We start from the raw sequence: 20,039 nt of genomic DNA on the forward strand, positions 1-20,039 counted from the left end.
CCTTCTGCTCTGTACTTATCGCCACTGATGAAATCTATAAATAAAAGCATTTGTCTAAAAGCCAACAAAGTAATTTAACTGTCTGGCCTGACTCACTGCTGACAGTTTTATAATGCCTGCATATATTAACTCTCATTTATTCCTTCATCTGCAGTAATCATTCTTTCCTTGGTTACAGTGGATCCAGAGCCTTGTTAGGAATACACACTGGATAGATATTTGCTAAATCACAAGCCATTTATTCCTGCAAATGTAGCTGGTACTAAGTTTTACGTTTTCTCATTTCTCAACATGCATTTTTACTGTATGAATCATTCCCACTGTTTAGTGGACATCAGGTGATGACATTATGAATTGTTGTCCAGGAGCTGATTAACTGAGCAAAGGATATAATAATCCAATCAAAAAATGTGTTTGGATTTGGACTAAGGCTTTGTATTTGGAAACCAGTACTGAAGCACTGGACACAAAGAAAATATTCAGTCTTTTTTTTTCTTACAATGACAAACTACTGCTTTTTACTAATGGATTGAAGCAATATGAACTGTGTGTTTCAGGAGTTTAAGTACTGTGTTGTCATTGACTGATGAGCAGGAAGGCTGTCTGCAGTCACTAAAGATAATAGACAACTTTTCGTAAACCTATTGTCTCTAGATGGGCAAGGCAAGCATGCGAAGTATGTATGCATTAGTCACACCTGGGAGAATTCATTAGTGTTTACCCAACCAGAGAGCCATTAACACATGCCCCAGGCTCCCAGCCCTATACAAGCACTATATAGGAGCCATTAAAAAGCAGTGCATGGCTCTGAGCCAAGCACGTACATTCAACAACACATATAAAAGCCATCAGATTTTACAGACAATCAGACTGAAAGATGTAATAAGTAATGCTTTGTGATGAAATCTGGTGATGGGGTTATATGGGGTTATATGATATTTATCATAAACAGAGAAGCAGCTCACAAGACTGGACTCACTCACTCCCTGCCTCTTTACTACCTCTGGGTTCGGCATTGGATCAAAAAACTCATTAAATGACTAAGTGGCTAATTTTAAAGACACTACACGGTTAATTTGCATGTTTCTTAAGCATTTTTACACCATTATCAACTACTAGCTTCTGCCTATAACACACCTATAATTTGAAAGAAAAAATACTAACATATGCTTTCTGGAAGAATGTTAACTACTATTTATTCCATATATTAACCGACAGATGCTACAATTGGCCAGGGTTAAGTAAAGAATGCCTTCTGTTTTATTCAGTGAGTACCCAATTGTACTTTCTTGGGCTCTAGGCCAAGGCAGTGGCATTTGAAGCAAATTGAACACACAGTCTAATAACAACAGGACAAATGACTTTGACTTTTAGACTATATTCTCTATACTATACTAAATAATATAGAATATATATTGAGGACGTGATGGTTCAGTGGTTAAGGCTTCGGGTTACCGATCAGAAGGTCGTGGTTCAAGCCCACAAGCTGCTGAGACATAAATGTTGGCTCCTTGAGCAAGGCCCTTAACCTCACCTGCTCCAGGGGCACCGCACTATGGCTGACTCTGCGCTCTGATCCCAGGCTCATAATAACCTGGGATATGCGAAAACTTAAAGCATTTCACTGCATGTCGTACTCTGTATGTGTACCGTATGTGGCAAATAAAATTTTAATATATTATGTACAATACAGTACATTGTATGATGGACATTCATTGAATGAGGAAAACACAGTTAGCTAGAAGGTCCTGTGTGTTTAGGAAGTAGATTTTACTTCATTTGTTATTTTGGATCTTTATCTATTGATGTGATTGATATGATTTTTGCAGGAGGACAGTCTACATTAAAAAATAAACAAGAGCATTAAGATCGTTTCCTAAATTTGAGCTGTCAAAATATGTTACAATCAGAAAAAACACATTTTTGTCATTTTTGGCTGCTTGCCAGAATGAAGCCACAGCATTACATGGCAGATTTTCCCAGAGTGCCACACATATGAAAGCTATTTTATACCAAAACTTCACATGATGTATTTAGGACAGTAGGGTGCAAGATAGCAGAGTTACAGCTCACAGCAATGCTGGTAATAGTCGAAGCGTTATAGTTACTGTAAGGCATGGTTATTGCACTTTGTGGTCCTGAATTGGCCTGAACAACAATATTGCAATGGTTTATAGTTAATGACTCGCACATGCGTGGGTGAAAATCAGCAGCTTGACAGCTTTGGGATGGAAACAGGATATCCCAGTTCTGGGATAGAAACATTTTCGGGACATTTCATGGGTATGTTTTTATTCATTTATTTATTTAAGTTTAATTGAACTAGGTTAGGCAGTGTGAGCCTCCCGCTTGGCAATATGCAATTGCAAATTCTTTGTTTATTTGCTTCAAAGCTGGAAAAAAAAAAAACCAAATATAGTTTCTTCTTTGTTTTTGCTCTCACTGAGCTGTGCAGCCCTGAAACGTGTGTAATGTAACTTGAAATGTTTATTGATGAGAAAGAATTCTCATCAACATTCTGAACTTGGAAGAATCGTTCAGTTGAACTTTCTCGAAGGAAAATCATACATAACAATTCCAAACCTACATGAAGGCAGCGTAAGCATGTAACAGCCTCATTCCACACTCAGCACAATTCATTTCACAAACAGCATATATCAGAAGCTGCTCAATAGTCCTGTGAGATTAAATTGAACGAATGCATATGCTGTCATGCTGTGCCGAGATGTATGCTGTGAAATGCTACCCACCATTTTTTGGTAAACTTTGTTTTACTGCTGACTTCCTCAAAATATACAAAGTTCATGCAAAGTGAAGCGGCATGGCAATGAAATGGATGAGATTAAATGCATGGATTGCACTGCAGAAGAGGAGTTTGCCACATTTGATTAACTTCATATGGAGTTGGGTAATGTTGATGAAGTCATACACATTTGATCCTCCAACCCCAAGTTCTAATTTTCCCCCCTCAAAATGGGGGTTTTACTCTAGTACACAAGTCATCAATCAACTAGAGCTGGGGTTCACTAGCCAAGCCCTTTAAGACCAAAAGTGCACACATTCACAAAACACTTTCTTTTCTTTTCTTTCTTTCAATTTTTCAGCCTGATTTTGCTTTTGTAGGCAGAAATCACACATCATAAAAGACTTTTAGGGTTGGAAGTTGAGATCAGGGGTGTTAGAATTCATAATGTGATGTACTCACCGGCAGCTGCTCACTAGTGTTAGTGCGACCAAAGACAGCCAATAACAAATTTCCAAAAAGTGTCCAAAATGTTTCATTAAAATCTCTGATTGTTAGTGTAGATGCAATGCTAAAAGCCACCAATAGGATGGAATATGATGGTGTGAAACAAAATAAAGGTTAATTATAATTAATTAATATAACATTAGGACTCTTGCTCCGCCCCATACTTGCTAATGGCCCGAAAAAATATCCATTACATAAAACCCATTTTCCACGTTGTCCTTTTTTACCCAATCACCACACATCATCTACAGTGTATAAAATGACATGATCTGGAGCTTTTAGGCATAACAGATGTGCAACGGTTGAATAAAATCAGCGTAAACACCGAGAGAGATTGAAGCTTCAATCTATTTAGGGAACAATCAGAGAACAAACACCAATCTAATCTCCTTTGAAAAAACTTACACAAAACCCTCATTTTATACTGTATAAAGGTCATGTTCCTGATTATGCAAGACTGGTTCTTTCTGCACAAGCACAGAGGTCACTGATTGATGATGTATCCAGATCATAGTAATTGTATTTGAACGCAAGTCTACTTTTTGAGCATTCTCATTGTATAATCCGATAAAGAGAAAAGGTTATCAAACAGTCTGTTTTGCAATATGGAAAAAAAAATCACTCACATTGCCTTGTACTGTGGGACAAGTAATAAGTACAGTATGGCAGCTTGGCTCAATTGTGTGATGGAGTTAAACAGAAACAGATATTTTTTGAATATCTAACAATAATAGTTTCGCGAATATCATTAAGTGCAAAACACTATGGAGACAAATATCGAATAAAACAACATGTAAATTATGTTTATGTTATTTGTTCTTTTTTAATGGCAAATTTCGATTTAAAAGATTTGAATGAAACTTCAGAATTGCACATAAACTGTAATGCTGATTAATCACTGAGGAGATGTGTGATCTGGTTAAGTAATATAAATGCAAATTAAATGAGTGTTTGACTTGTTTGCAAGGTATGGGTTAGGATAGATTTCAATGTAGAACATGTGATAAACAAATTATTTAGAAATTTGATGCTGTAATATTAAGCCATAATTATTTAAAGGAATTTTCTAATTACTTTGAGAAAAAACAGCCATTATTAAAGCCGAGTGAATATCATTTTGCATTCAAGTTGTGAACATTGGCTTTGCAAACTCAGTACCTGCTCTTCAGTCATACTGCTTTCCTCTCCATTCCCAAGGTGGTCAAGTCTTTGAAGGCCATGTTTTTAGATCAACGGGAGTGGTTTTGTGGGTGTTTGCAAATGTTTTTACACACAAAAACCAGCAAACCAGGCCCTGAGTGTACAGACATTACAGAACTTGTAGTGCAGTAATGTGTAAGTTTGCTTTGTTCTCCTAAAGCTCCAGATCATGTCATGCTGTGCATCCTGTCTGACTCCAGGAAATTTCCTTTTGTTTAGAGAATGGTGAGAACGTGATGATGGACTCCAGAAGCTGCTTTCATAGCTCAAACATTCCCAAAAGTAAAGCTGAACTTCTGGTTAACTGTTACGGGAGCTAATTCTTTGGAACTGTCATGTAAATGTAGTTCCATTTAAAAAAATGTAAAAATCAAAATAAAATAAAAAATGCACAAATGGTTTGGATCCCAACTCTGAGCAAATATGTAGACTCAGGCTGACCTACATTATATGGCCAAAGGTTTTGTGGACTCCTGACCATCACTCACATGCTTGTTGAAGATCTCATGCAGATTTATTCCCTCTTTGTTGTTATAATAACCTCCACCCTTCTGAGAGGGCTGTGGCCGAGAATTTTGTGGCTGTAAAGATTTGTGATCATTCAGTAACAAGAGCATTACTGAGATTGACATTGGATGAGGAGATCTGGGCTGCAGTCAGTGTTCCAGTTCATCCCAAGGTGTTCAGTAGGGTTGAGCTGCAGGACAGTCGAGTTCTTACACTCCAAACTTGGCAAAACATGTCTTCGTATTACCTTGCTTTGTGCACAGGGGCATTGTCAAGCTGGAACAGGTTACTGTACATTGTAGACACTTGGGTGCTTCCAACTTTGGGGCAGCAAAACATATGGGTGTGATGGTTAGGTGTCCACATACTTTTGGCCATGCCAAACAATTAAGAACTGAATGCTTGCCTTATAACTGAGAAACTGGCTATTGTCTTTTTTTTTTTTTGGAGAATGATCTACTGTAGGTAGAGTTTTTATTTCCAAATGATCTCACACTTAAAATGTTCTTGCAAAATCAACTTTATTTGTATGAAAATGATCAAAAGCTGCCTACACTTAAATGCACTTTTAAATACGTGCTCAGGCTGTTTATATGTCGGAGAGTGTTTATGTATCAGTGACAAATGTGATACACTTCACACTCAAAATAAGTGCAGCCTGAAATCATGGAGTAAATGTTCACTCAGGCTGGCGCTAATAAACTCATGACAAGTTTTTGATGAAATTATGCCTTATGAAATGGAACCAGGCCAAATGCACAGCTGTATTTCGACAGGGGATGAGCAATATCTGCCAGCATTAAAACAATGTGTCTAGTGTGTAAGTTTCATACAGATGCTGCATCGACTGCATAATCATTTCCTTGCCAGAAAGAAAAGAAAGGAAAAACAAACCATTCACTAATCTCACTGCAAATTACGGCCCAATCTGATTAAACTCAATGAGTATATAACTGTTTAATAATATCAAAGGCTGGATAAAGACAAAGAGAGGTCCTGTTGTGTTTTCCCTAATTCGATAAGTTTAGTGAGTCTCAGATGGAAAGTGTTTTTACTGTGCTAATTGAGTGCTAACAACATCCCTTTGCATGTAGTTAATTTACCGAACACTAAACCTTCTCATAAATGTCACTGCTGAACATGCCAGGCACATACCGACATCCCTGTCTCTTTACGCTGCCTGAAACAAAGAGATTTAATTCATCAAATTGAAAAAATATTGAAATATAGATCTGTATTGTGTGATCACATACAGTAAAAGCATTTTTTACAGTATCTGTTAAAATATTGCCATAGAAATGAATAGTTTATGAAACGAGGACTGCTGACAGATCTGTCAGTGTGGGAGCTGATTAAATCTTTGTCCTAAATCTCAGATTCGGCACTTAATTGAGATGAAAATCTCATCGACTCCATAACAGCAGAGAAATTTGTAGAACCACAGCAGTGTTTCAAAGTCTGCAAAGTGAATAAACCCACAGAGCACACTGTATATACTGTACTGTACATACATTAAGCTCCATGAGAGCAAAGCTAATAAGAGGAAATGATTTCAGTATGTGAGCGTGTGTATGTATCTGTTTTTGTTTATGAGATACTGCCAGGGGGTGGCTGTCTCGATACCTCCCTGAGACTAGTGTGTGTGTGTGTGTGTGTGTGTGTGTGTGTGTGTGTGTGTGTGTGTGTGTGTGTGTGTGTGTGTGTGTGTGTGTGTGTCTGTGTTTGGGGCAATGGGAAGGGCATTGTTGTTGAATCTGGTTTGGTTTATGATGCACTTTAAAAATTAGGGGCATGTTAAAACTGCTCTCACACGCTAAATTTTACTGCTTTCAAGCTCTCTGTTTCTGGATGGAAATGTAGGAGACAGAAGTATAATATTGCAGCTGGCTGTGAAATTCAGTGCTGGGAAATGAAATAAGAAAAACATAAATAACAGGCAAGTGAAGTGAAACAGTGGAAAATTACTGTGAGTTTCTGCGTGTAAAGACAGAGTAGGTAGACAGAGACGATACACAGAGAAGCCCAGTCACTTCTATATGTTCAAACGAGAGAAGAAACAGGGGCATCACACACACATACACACACCTCAATTTGGCTGGCAAATTTGACACTTGGCCCAGTGTGTGTGAACCAATGTGGAATAAATCAGCACAACTCAGGAAAAACAATATTTGTCTGTCTCTGAACAGCACATTTTTTCACCCCCCTTTTTTTTAAACTCACATAGGACAGAGCACATTAAAAGAGTAAAAATGTGAAGACTGTCCCTGCAAAAGTGACAGAACAACAATGATCCATTTGGGCTAACGCTTCATCGGGGCCACTTTTTTCATTTTTTAGAGCCATCTGTGTGACACTTTAGAGACATTTTTAGCATTGCCCATTTTCTGCTTTGAGCAGGAATCGTGAAATAATCATCCACACGAGTAAAGACAAAATCTCTAGAGTTGCACTAGTGTGTGCCCAAAACCTATCAATAGTCATCGCAGGCACATAAACAAATAAACTGACTGATTGGTTAACACAAGCCATGTGGCATTGTCTAAGAACCTGCTTCATGTGCCAAAGGTCCTGAGAAACCAAGGCCTGTGTGTGATTAAAGATTTGAAAAAATTATTTTTTCAGTTGTTAACATAATTTACTAACATATTGCTTTCCAATTGTGAGGTGTCGGGCTGTTGATTAAGAGCCTCTTTGCTGAGGGGAGTTTAATGTTGGCTTGATGAAATATTACGTTACTGCAGTCATAATTCAGCAAAGGCTGGTAGCACACCACACAGTAAACTGGAAAAAGCCCTGGTTAAAGGAATGCACACAAATACAAATGCATATAAACACTATTTCAGACACATAAAGTAATTTACACAAGTGAGCAAGCTACCAGTCATCTTTTGGATCTTGTCTTACTCCATACACTTATAATTATTCGACTATATTTCAAGAGCTGTGTAATCTGAAGCTGTCTCTGATGTCATTCTTGAAGACTGATAACTGTTCTCCTTTGCTACAGTTATGGCAGTTAAAGCTAAACCAAACCAAAAGCTACCGGACTCTTTAGGTCTCGTTTTAAACACTGGCCTTTCCCATGCATGCAAGTACACACTGATTTAAATTGACACGAAGAAAGCAGATCAAAGGACGATCCCAGAGCATGAAAAGGAATCAATCGTCGGCCATATGCGTTTTGCGACGTCGACAAAACACAGATTCCTTATTGCACACACGTTTTGCGTTTATATTTAATAAGAATTGCCCCTGTAAAAACATGCCTCTTGGTATTTTGAACACATGGATCTTATACAATATGTTCCAGTGTCATAACATGTCAAGTTAACAACATTTTTAAATGACCTTCAGTTCTGCCTTTAAATTGTCTATCACATCATATCACTCACTTGCCACCCCAGTGTTTCTGTTATAATACTTCATTTTGTAGGTAGCTAAAAAAAAAATCATTAGACACTTAAAGATTCAAACAAATTGTTTACAGAACAATTCAAAAAAAAAGTTAAAAACCACTAAAGTAAGGCCGAGTCTCTAAACAATGGCCTAAAGACCGAACTAGGGAGCTGAATGAGATGCACCCTGTGTGTAGGCTCTTTGGTTTCCTCCCATCATTCCTCTCCAACATACAGTATCAGCAGATGGACTGGTGAGTAAATTGACCCTATGTGTCAATGTGTGTTCATGCAGTCCCATCCATGCTGCATCCCTGCCTCACTGTTTCCAGGACATGATCTGGATTCTTTAATGAAATCAGATTTATATGATGTGATCTCTAATACTGGAACTGAGATTTCAGACATGTTGACCTTTTTGCAGTCTTATTACATTTATACTTCTGTAGCTCCTTCTACACCATGTCCCTTTAAAAGAGCCTCATCATCCATCATTCAGTGACAAGCTGTGACCTCCTTGTCCTAAAAGAAAATAATATTTAAAAAAGTGTCCATCATACTAACATACAGATCGTCCTACTTGACGACAGGAAATGAGGCTCTTTTGGGTCTGTAATTCAAGAGATATCAAAGGAGAGTGTGTCAGAGAGTGTGTGAGAGATGAGTGAGTAAAAATCAATCAACCAGGAAGAGAGAGCGTAATATTTAGCATAAAGAGGGTTCATCACTCCCTGGACTTTAAATCTGTCTTTGTGGCTCTTTTATCTCTGAATTGATTCTGAACTGTAGTCAGAAGGTGTGCGAGTATTACTGTCACTGTCTGAGTGGTGAAGTCATCTATTCTTTAGGATTATTTTAATTCAGTGTGGGAATGGGGTGGGAGCATGAGATCTTAGTGGCTAGCATGTTTGTCTTGCACCTTTGTGCTGGGGGTATGATTCCTGCTTCTGCCCTGTGTGTGTGTGTGTGTGTGTGTGTGTGTGTGTGTGTGTGTGTGTGTGTGTGTGTGTGTGTGTGTGTGTGTGTGTGTGTGTGTGTGTGTGTCTGTGTCTGTGTCTGTGTCTGTGTGTGTAGTGTGTGTGTGCAGGGTTTGCGTGTGCTGTCTGTGCTTCAGGGCTTCATAGTGGTTACACTGGTTTCTTCCCCAAGTCCAAAGACATGCATTGTACAGTAGGTTGATTAACATCTTTTAAATATTGTATGTGTGTGTGTGTGCGTGTGCGTGCGTGTGTGTGTGTGTGTGTGTGTGTGTGTGTGTGTGTGTGTGTGTGTACTTCTGTATGCATTAGTTGATGGTTATTAAAAACATCCCAAAACAGAACGGCTACTGTTGAACGATTCAGTTGTGGCTCAACAGGGATGTCTCTATAATCATTCACCTGCGGCCAAAAGTAACACAGGGGAACGGAATGTCAAACATCATTACCATATATTCACTATAACCTCATTTTTCATAGCCAAAAAGATCATATGCTTAACTCACCGAGACTCACGATTGGCTGACACTTCAGCCTGTGGGAGACAACAGGTAAAACTATATTAGATTCAGGCAGCATCCTGTTCCAAGCGTAAAGAAGTCACTGAGGACATCTGATAGAATTAGGAACCACCTAAAGGGAAATAGTTGATAAGCAGCTAGTTGGAAAAAAACAGAAAATGACATTTAACCAAACAACTCAAAAGTGATCAACTGTGCACATTGGGGCTGGAGGGTTCATGTACAGGGGGAGGAAGAAGTGCGGAGTGTGGAGCGAGCCAGAATAAAATGTATTACTTCTAAAAAAAAATCATAAAAATAAATGTACGGGATAAGAGAAAAATGAAAGAAATACAACTAATCAAACATCTGACTCGCATGCGGACCAATAAACACAAACTTCAATGGAGACATCAAAATGTAACTACAGTGAAGCTGGGAATGCTTTCTGTCTCATGGTGAGGAGTCTCTTCCTGGCAGAAGCAGCAAAAATAACTCTATTTACTCTTCTCATTCTTGCTGTCCCTGAGGTGTAATGGAGCATGAAATAATCCAGTATGTGTCTAAGGTTTATTCTTCATTTCATATTCCATTTAATATGGACTTGGCCTGCAAGCCAGGTTTGAAGAGATGGACTGTAAAATTAGCATGTTATGATATGAGGGGAAAGTTTATTTTCTGGTACAAGACTCCATTGTGGAAGTACAAAAAGGTTTATTTTGAGCTCAATAGGCTCTTTTATAGGAAGTTCAATTAACCCTTTTGACTCTTCTATCAAAAACCTGGCAGAGCTACTGAGAAAATCCTATTCCAGGATATAAAAAGAAAAGAAGTAATAATCCAGAATATTCATAAAGAGCACAAAAGTCTTGACTTTCATCCAGAGTAAATATTATGCTAACAGACAGATCTCTGTAACAGACTATAGAGATTGTGTAGGAGTGATGCGTAAACAAATATAACATGTATGCTCAGGAATAGCCTGGTGTTTTCCTTAAGATTAAAGGTTTGGATCAATCACTCAGCTGAAATACTCTGAGATCAAGACCGATAGCATAAAATTAATGCCCTGTTAAAGATGAGTCCATGTTTATGCAGGTTCCCTGAGCTGGCGTATGTTTGTTAAGTCAGAAAGCACAAAGCCGGGCTCTGGACCCAATGCCCCACTCGTACATACTGTGCATGCCTGTGCAAGGTTTCAAATCTCTCAGCAGCCACCAATCTCACAACACATCCCTCTGTTCACAGAACACACACTCTCATTCTTCTACTCCCATACATACGCACAACACACACGCTTCAATATACGCTCCCACGGCACACACCATACAACAAACCTCTTGCTCTCTTTCCTAAACATACACACGCAGCAATTGAACTATGCAAGGATGCTTGAGCATGCCTGCACACACACACACACACACACACACACACACACACACACACACACACACACACACACACACACACACACACACACACACACACACACACACACAGGTCTGGTCTGTATTCCTTGGCTGATGCACAGGAAGCTGCCAGGTTAATGCACTCTAACAGAACCAAGTTGGAAAAGATGGCAGCAGTTGGATAACACCATCATTATTAGTCCATACACACATCAGCTTTACATGTAATCCTCACAGGCTCCTCACACACACAGACGGAGGCCTCTCGTTCACTCCTCTGCAGCTTCCACAATATCTACAAGTATATAGGAAGTCTAGATAAACACATAAGCAAACATGGCTGTTGTGCTTGGCAAAGCCAATGTATTTGAGAATACCTAAGTTTATTTGGACTGCCACTCCAAACCCCTGTGCCACTGGCTATTTGGGTCAAAATCTAAATCTAAATGCTTCTTTCATGGAGCTGCAGCCAGAAACGGTGCAAACAAAATCAAAATATACAGTAACTACCTGACAGAATTACACATAGTACATTTATCACTGTCCATTTATAGTGTCATAACCAAAGCCATTAAACATGGATCATTGCTTAAAAGGTTTACAACATGCAGAAAAAACCCTGTGTGTACAATTGCATAACAGTACCAGTCTTTAAATGCAGGTCAATTCACCGCTCTAGTAGGATAAGTCTTGTGCTGCATAACTCAGACTGTACTGTATTTTGCACCATAATTAGCTAGCCATTTAAGGCCTATAATAAGTGACTTCAGTCTCAGACTCTCACTGACATAAGTGTGTGTCTCTGGAAGTTCCTGCCCCTGGTACCACTGTAACATTTTGGAATTTTCACTCAATTTTTAGCGGTAACCACAACTTTATATGACAGTTACAACTGTGGAACAAACTATTTTCAATTTTCTTGGTAGGTACTGGAACAAAATCCAAAAAAATTATATTTGCTGTGTCAAATTTGCAACAAGAACTTTCTGAAGTATAAAAGTATAACGTGATAAGTAAAAATTTGTCAAATTACAAGCAGATATTGAGGGATGATGGCCAGGCAGATTTTTTCCCAACAGTAGTGAAGTGGCAACTACCCTGAATGGCTTTAAAATGAGAATGTCCTGACTTTACTAAGAACTTGATTAACTGACTGTTAACACTAGACATTCTGATGCATCACAAATAAGCCAAAGACCAAACCTTTCATTGACCTTTTAGGGCTTCTAATCGCATCCCTCTCTCTGAATATAACATGGTTGTTATTGCATGGATCTTATGGCTGTGTGAGGGAGTTAATTGAGAACACACACACTAAAATACATCCTCTCTTCTCATATATCTAAATTTTTACCAGCATCCCATCCAGCATGGTGCCTCAGGATCTTTGGAACTGTGTATCAAGCTCACAAATCAACCCAGTGCTTCAACAGAACAAGGCCAGGGATCCTCAAGTCTCCTTTAGATGTCTACTAAACCACACAAAGTTCCAGTTCTAATAGTCTCCATAACTCTAGCTAACACCTCTCTGAACTGATTCTTCCCTGTGGGATGTCTTTCTGTTCTCTGGGCCAAAACTCAGTGCAGTACAATAGGAGAGGGACTCCCCATCCAAGTGACAGCTCCAGTCCAGAGACATGCTTTGAATTTAGACTGATGAAACTACTGGATAGGCCGAGCACCTTTTACACTATGCTTTACGAGGTTTCAGAAATATCAGGATTTTTTCTGCTTGTACTCTACGAATATATCATGTACCGAGAGCTTGGCTCATACATTCAGTCAGTGTTCAAGGACAAGCTGAGAGGTTTACAGCAGAGGGAGAAAAAGACAGAAAAAGACACACACACACACACACACACACACACACACACACACACACACACACACACACACACACACACACACACACACACACACACACACAGTAACAGTAATTCTCTCTTTCTGAAACAGCTCATGAAGGAGTGTGATATTCACAATGACAGTCTGCTGAGCTCCAAAGCAGACAGGAATGGAGAACATGGCCTCATTTTCTGGCCAGGTCAAGAATGACATAATTCCAAAGCCAACAAAATAATCCAATCATAGAGAACTTCCATTAGCCATATAACAGAGCCGTCACCACAGCATGTCCCTTACTAGAGCCAAACTCAATAACACCTCACAAAGCACTGCACACTGAGGCTCATATATATTAAAGTGTGTGAGTGTATGTGTGTGTGTGTGTGTGTGTGTGTGTGTGTGTGTGTGTGTGTGTGTGTGTGTGTGTCAGAGCAACAACTAAACACAGTAATTAGTGCTGGTATACAGGAGTCTACATAAGTAAATATACTCTTTAAATAACACTGTGTAAAAAATAATGTGTAAAAAATTCACATAAAAATAATATTAAAGGATGAAGACCAATAGGGTACATGTGGGACATATGGTTCAAACTTTTCTACACTTGAAAACTAAGTTATTCCTTTAAAAATATACTAAAGGAGCTGTCTTTTAATCCTCAATATAAAAACGACACATGACGTGTCCCTCACATGCTCTCGGGAGTCACTCTCTGCAAAAGTAACTGGAGTTTATTAATATTAAATAAAATCTATCAACCTATCAACCATGTTCAACCTAACTAAAATTCTATTATATGTATTATATTTTAATACTAATTAAAAATCATTATTAGCAATACCAACAGAAAGGAATAACGGTAATATTAATAAAAAATGGTAATGAACATTGGAATGTGATTAAGTGCACTGATTTGTTTTTAAGCTCCTTTACTGTTCATTTCACACAGATGAGCTCAAACACTTTCCCTGTTCTGTTAACTCTGAACATGTCAATCATGTGGGATTTAGACAACTGATTTGTAAGAGAATTTGAATGAAAGTGTACTGTCACTGTTTATTTCTTTGTTTGTTTATAGTTTATATTTTCTGTTCACTGAGTATTGCTGAGGAATCTCATAAAATTCACCATCCAGCTGGGTTTCTAAACTACACAGCAGAGGTGGGAGGGAGTAAGTCACACATGTGCAAGTCACAAGTAAGTCTCAAGTCATGCATGTCAAGTCAAAGTCAAGTCGAGTCTTTTTTAAATATTTGTCAAGCAAGTCTCAAGTCTCAAATTTGCGACTTAAGTCTGACTCGAGTCAAGTCATATGACTCGAGTCCCCCATCTCTGCTACACAGCTGTTAATGTTGTTCTGCCCTCCTCTACTCACTTTAAACCTGAAATAGTGAGAGAAATACTAATTTTCCTGTCATCTTTTCTGGATGATTAAATCATTTATTCTTATTTTTTTAAATAGTGATACACTAGCAGGGAAAAATCAACATCGTGCCAGTTTACTACACACTCAAAATAATAAGGCAGTGTGAAGAACTGTATGGTACGTTAGATTAAAAAAAGTTAAAAAAAAAACAATCACATGTCAAAAAAGGAAATATGAGGGGATATACGGATCGGCAGATGATATGTGAACGTCATGTTGTTATGCAATCGATAAGAAGTTCATTGGTAAAGTGCATCGCACTGATTGCATAGCAGTGAGAGTTTTCCCCACTGTGTACTCACTCTGTTTTATAGTAATAAAGAATGTCATTCAATTTTGGTACCGACATAAAGGTAAGTGGAATGTGTGTACAGATTTAAAAATGACACAGTACTAACATTACTTAATTAAATAATTACAAACACATTACATGGGAACTTGATATGAGGCCTGGTCAAAGATAGTGTTCATGAATGTTTCATTAAATTCTAATATTAGATCATTTCCTCTGAAATTATGTACTAGTTATTGGATTTCAGAACTCTGAACTAATTGGTGAGACTGAACATAAGTAATTTGAGTAGAATCAATGATACTCAGTTAATCACAGTAATGCCAACCAGAAGGAGAGTAATTGCATCGGTTTGGTGTAAATGTAAACTCAGTGATTGTTCATGCACACTAAGGGCGTATTTAAATGGAACAAGAAGGAAAATAAACAGGCCATCTCTAGGTACACTGCTACTGTTAAACTCCTCAATGTCTCTGTTTACAATTTAGCTGATCATCTTAAAGTATATTAGCATCACTTTAACTAGTTTATCGTAAAAAGAAAAGGATGTAGTCATGAGACAGATGTCGGTATGTTGATGGGATCCTGGGAGTATAAGAGGTTAATTTGATTTCACTACATGTTAACAAATGAGATCTGATGTGTGATATGGTTTGCGAGCCGAAATGTTATGACAAAACTGTTAGTCCGGACGAGTGAATAACTTCCAATCTAATGTTTCAAAGCTTCTCCGATATTTTGGAAAACTATTGGAAAGAATCGTACTGATTTTCTGCAACAAATCAAAAGGATTCAAATGTTTACTGCATAGGAGGGAAAAAAAGAGTGTAACTGTATTATAAATCTGTATTTAGTGAGGAAATTTAACAAATACTTTACAAACTCTATCAACATGTACAGCCTGAGTATGCTGTGTCACCCTGAGATCTGGTGCTTTGTTTCTCCGATCGGCTTGAAATATCTAAAATTAACTATTCTTTGTGCACAATTCTAATTGTAATTCTAATCTGATAACTCATTTAGGGCTCTTTCTCTATTGTGTAAATGCAGTCATACCGCTTTTTAGAAATTACTTCAGTCCCAATTAATGTTACATTTTTGCCAAATAATTTAACATTAAAACATTAAAAACTGTTCAAAGATTGTCTCTTTTTTGATAATGAATGACTTTTAATATAAGTCTCTCTCTTTCTTTCTTTCTTTCTTTCTTTCTTTCTTTCTTTCTTTCTTTCTTTCTTTCTTTCTTTCTTTCTTTCTTTCTAGCATACTCACATTAACACTAGTCATATAAATTGTGTCAGGTTCCTATGACACATACAGTATCTGAGACATAATTGTGGTTTTCCTGTCATTTTCTTAGTGACAAGAATGCTCTGACGTGTAAAAATAGCTTAATGTTTTATACATAGAATCTCCTGAATTAAACCTTTAAGTTTGCTTGAGCTATTTTTATGAATCACCTTAAATATTCCAACCTAAAAAAGTTTTTCTGCTATGAAGTGGGTTTAATAAACAAAATTTTTATTGTAGTATGGTTTAAATGTATAACGTTTATGAACAGGTTTTACATTTTAAAGCTTTCCTAAGGTTTTTTTTTTCTTTTAAAAAATTCACCTCATTAGAATTTATAAATAATGGAAAGTTTTTTTTATCCTTTGGGGTGAAATTAATTCGAGATCTTATCTGAGACAAAAGCTTTTCTTGCCAACTTATAAATCCCTCAGCACTTCCTATATAAAAACCTGATCCATAAATACATAAGGCAATTTACAGGTGTGACAGCCGGTCTAAAACCACTATGGCTTTTAAAATGCAATATAGCATGAAATATCTGACAAGGGAGCATGACAAATATCTGCCTCACAGTTTCTCTGGATTATATCACAATTATGTGAAAGGGTAAAAATACCTAGAGTGGCAAAGCACACACACACACACACACACACACACACACACACACACACACACACACACACACACACACACACACACACACACACACACAATGTACACACATACCCAGGTCATGTAAATGTAATAAAGACTGACTCGTGTCCCTTTTGTAAACCCATCTTTCTCTCATGCTGAGCTATTCTACACTCTGAATTACTACTAATAGTGAACACATGTTAGAAGATGGCCAGTGTATCCCAGTGGCTGTAGTTCAGGATTAATGGAAACACTCATATGGAAACAGTCCTGCTTTTCTTCTCTTCCTTTAACCCATGCTCACAGAAACAAATCTCTCAGTTGCCCCAGACAATCAGTCATGATTTGCCGTGCTGCATCTCCTTCAGATCAGTCTCTAAGGGTGATAAACCCACTCAAGAATGGGGGAAAGAAGAGAATAACACATTAGTCACACCTGCTTAGGCTGCTTATGCAATTAAAGTCAGCTGCCAAATGGATTGCATAATAAAAGGCATTTTGAAAGATTAATATTGTTTGTCTAGCAGACTAGATATGATAATAAGGTACAATGAATCCCATTCAGGATTAAGGGTGTGAATAATGAGCTGCTGATAATGTAGTACTAAAAGCGTTCACTGTAAAGTGCACTCCATGGCTCCTTTGTTACAAAAGTAATAGAGTTTACTTTGACTTGGACATACGAGAACAAAAACACCACCAGAACTTACGGACAGAAATTGTTTTCTTCCAATGTATACAGCGAGAAACCAAGAGTGGTCATCAAAAAGGAGAAGCCACAGTCCTGAGTGAGCGCATGGCCCTGAGCGACCCAATGTCTCATTGCTAATGGCATTAAGAGAGATAGCAGGAAACATCATCCTTTGCTGGAGGAAATGGATGTGACTGTAATCTATTTTACATTTCCTATAATCAGTCATGTCAACTGATTTTATTCACCATCCACTTCATTATGAACACCTGTACTCCTTAACTGTCAGGAATGATCCAAATTAGCCAATCATGTAGCGTCAGTGCAAAGAATAATATCCTACGGTCACAGGTCAATAGCTTCAGTTAATGTTTTCATCAGATGTAATCTCAGTCACTTTGTCTGTGAAATGGATTTAGGTGCCAGATGTACTGGTTTGAGTATTTCAGAAACTGTTGACTGCTTGAGAGTTTTAAATACAAGAACCTCTAGAGTTTATACAGAATACAGAGAGCAACCGTTGTGTCGTTCCGCAGAAGCTCCGGTGAATAGGTAGAATGGCTTGATTTGACAAGGCCAACTGTTATGAAGAGAAAAGCATTTCAATACACAACACAAAGTCATTAAATTACAATTGAACACATTCTGTAAACATTAACTGAAGCTCTTGACTTGACAACTGCATGAACTGGTATATAATTGCCATCTGCATAACGCTCCTATCACAGTAACCACTGAGTATAAAATAAGACAAAATAGAGGCACTATAATAAAATATAATATAAGCATTAATATAAGCAGAGCATGAAGCTTGCATGAATTTGAACGAGCAAGGATGTTGTGGTTGGATTACATTCCACTCTGGAAACAGACGTACTAATGTAATAACAGCATGTAGTTTTAATGCACTTGAGTGTCCAGTTATGTGTGTTATCATATTTTACACAGGCAGACTAGCCAGATTTCTAAACACAAAAATGTGATTAAATTATAGTTTGCTACCAAAGGTGACTTATCATTACTGACATGAAATTCATCTAAACCTGAATCTACAATGTGATTTTATGATGTTTGATATTTTAACACAACCATCACAGGGTACTACACACACACACACACACACACACACACACACACACACACACACACACACACACACACACACACACACACACACACACACACACACACACTCATTCATTCATTAATTCATTCCTAGAGACAATTTAGCATAGTCAATCAACTCTTTGGCATTTTGGCAACTTTTTTGCCATCTGAAAGGCTCAAGAGAGCCAAAGGACGGCAAGGTAAAACAGTGTTGAATTATGTGTTGTTATATCAATGAAAAAACTGCTAACCTTGCAACTTAAGCATAACTTTAACATTTGTAACTCTTTTTATGATATGATTTGTGCTTTTTTTTTTTACAACCCTGAGATCATGATGATGAGAGAAAAAAAAACAGAACTTTTGTGAGTGATTGCATGAAGTGTAGAAGAGTATAATGGACTGTAAAGAAAGAATGAAATAATAACAATGATTAACTCAAACTGAAGAGATAAAGGAAAATACTTCAAATGAATACTCTACTTTCCAATCCATGATCTCAGTGTGTTAAAAAGAGCTATCTCTAAATCAATATGCTGACCTAAGGCTATAAAAGAACCAAAATTGTTGGCACATTTCATAATTAAATTTCACATGCAGACTTTATTACACACTTCAAACTCCGTGTAGTCTCGCTTTCTGCATTGAGGTATAAGCGTATAAGTGCATTAAGTGCCTGTCTCAAGGGCAAAGTAAAGCATATCCCTTTCTTTGGTTTGCAGCCATGAGGCTTTTACTAACAAACCCATATCCTTAACCAGAGCAGTATAGCACCTTGAAAGGAAAAAGCTGGTTTAGTTCAGAGGATCAAGGGGTGAACGGACCTCAGCCGTCATCCTGCGGACAAGGACGCAGGCCCACGGGTGACCTCAGCTTCTGCTGCGGATATTATCCCTGCAAATTACCCAGGATATGTTCCCTCACATTAATAGCAATCCCCTCTACTGCTTTACCACCAACGGAAAATATTTCTTCTTGTTTTTGTGTTTTGACTTACTTTAGTTCATTCCTATGAATATGAGTCTGTCACGTGGCCTGAGTGGGGGTCCGTTCAGTGACTGGGGATAAGGTGGTGAAAGATGCTTGGCTCCAAGGGCTGAAATTAGTATGTCTAGCATGGAGACAGACTGCAAAAGAGAGAGACAGAGAGAGACAGAGACAGAGATGAGTAGATAATGGCTTAAAACAGGCCAATCGCAATGACAAAAAATCCCTGGATCACAACTGAATCAACATCCCAACTCAAACTGAGCTAATTTATTTTGTATTTGTGCAAATGCTACTGATGAGGAAGACGCAGCTGTAACAGTCACTGGCTCATATGGTAAATTAAATAAATTTTGTAGGATTAGGAGAGAGACAGTACATCAGTCCTTCTATCAATATACAGGAGTACAGACATACAAATAAGGATTAGACAGCATAGTTAAATTTAAGAAATATCTTTGACTTATTGTTACAAAGATGATCAAGTCTCCAAATTATTTATCCTAGAATATCTTTTCTTG

At 37.8% G+C, this 20,039-nt stretch overlaps 1 protein-coding gene across 2 annotated transcripts in view; it reads right to left on the bottom strand.

Moving 5' to 3' along the window:
• The window catches only part of LOC113659969, a 182,471-nt gene that overhangs the window by 110,171 nt on the left and 52,261 nt on the right, over positions 1-20,039 (bottom strand). The window contains exon 5 of one of the 2 annotated variants that reach the window (XR_007144084.1): positions 19,529-19,658. The exons of the other annotated variant lie outside the window; for it this stretch is intronic. The gene's annotated coding sequence lies outside the window, so the exon portion shown is untranslated. The remainder of the gene's footprint in view (positions 1-19,528; positions 19,659-20,039) is intronic. 2 annotated transcript variants of the gene reach the window in all.

This window comes from Tachysurus fulvidraco, chromosome 10, assembly GCF_022655615.1.
Source record: "Tachysurus fulvidraco isolate hzauxx_2018 chromosome 10, HZAU_PFXX_2.0, whole genome shotgun sequence".
NCBI classification, from domain to species: Eukaryota; Metazoa; Chordata; class Actinopteri; order Siluriformes; family Bagridae; genus Tachysurus; species Tachysurus fulvidraco.